The 659-nt window shown below is 33.8% G+C and overlaps 1 protein-coding gene across 1 annotated transcript in view; it reads left to right on the forward strand.

The window, feature by feature from the left end:
• Positions 1-659, forward strand: part of LOC106867776 (cubilin) — a 426,298-nt gene that overhangs the window by 412,985 nt on the left and 12,654 nt on the right. The gene's annotated exons all lie outside the window — the stretch shown is intronic.

Genomic DNA, 659 nt, shown 5'->3' on the forward strand with positions numbered 1-659 from the left:
TATATATATATATATATATATATATATATATATGAAATGGAATCCGCCATTCCACCTATAGTCACTCACAAAATGCGCCATTAATACCGAGGATTTATTTAACGAGATATCCTTGTAAAATCACCTGACGAGGCACATCTGCACCGAGGGATGCACCACAGCCAGTTGTACAGTATCTCACCGCGTGGGGTCGATACTGGATGGGTCGATAGTGGATGGGTCGAAACGATCAGTTTTGGCATGTATTCGCGTGATGCATTTACATAAGTATGCGTAAGATATCAACATCCTATTCTTCGGTGTGTTCTCGTTTTCTTTTTCTGAAACGCATTAAGTTTCAACTTAATATTGTGATCTCTTTCGTTTTCTTTGGTTTCCATCTTTTACTCTATATCTCTCTTTTTGTATCCGCTTCATGTCCTGTTTTTCTAAAATTCCATCAGCGAAATTGTTTCACGGAGAAACTAATTCAGAACTCGACCTAACAACATGTTTGCGTATATATTTTCTAGTTTGCTGGTATAGAAGCATTTGTACATACATACATATATATATATATATATATATATATATATATATATATATAATATACAAGAATAAGGGCAGGGAATCGTCAATTAATAATAGAATTAATAATTAACAATTTTGCCAAGTAGTTC

Source organism: Octopus bimaculoides, chromosome 13 (genome assembly GCF_001194135.2).
Source record: "Octopus bimaculoides isolate UCB-OBI-ISO-001 chromosome 13, ASM119413v2, whole genome shotgun sequence".
Lineage (NCBI taxonomy): Eukaryota > Metazoa > Mollusca > Cephalopoda > Octopoda > Octopodidae > Octopus > Octopus bimaculoides.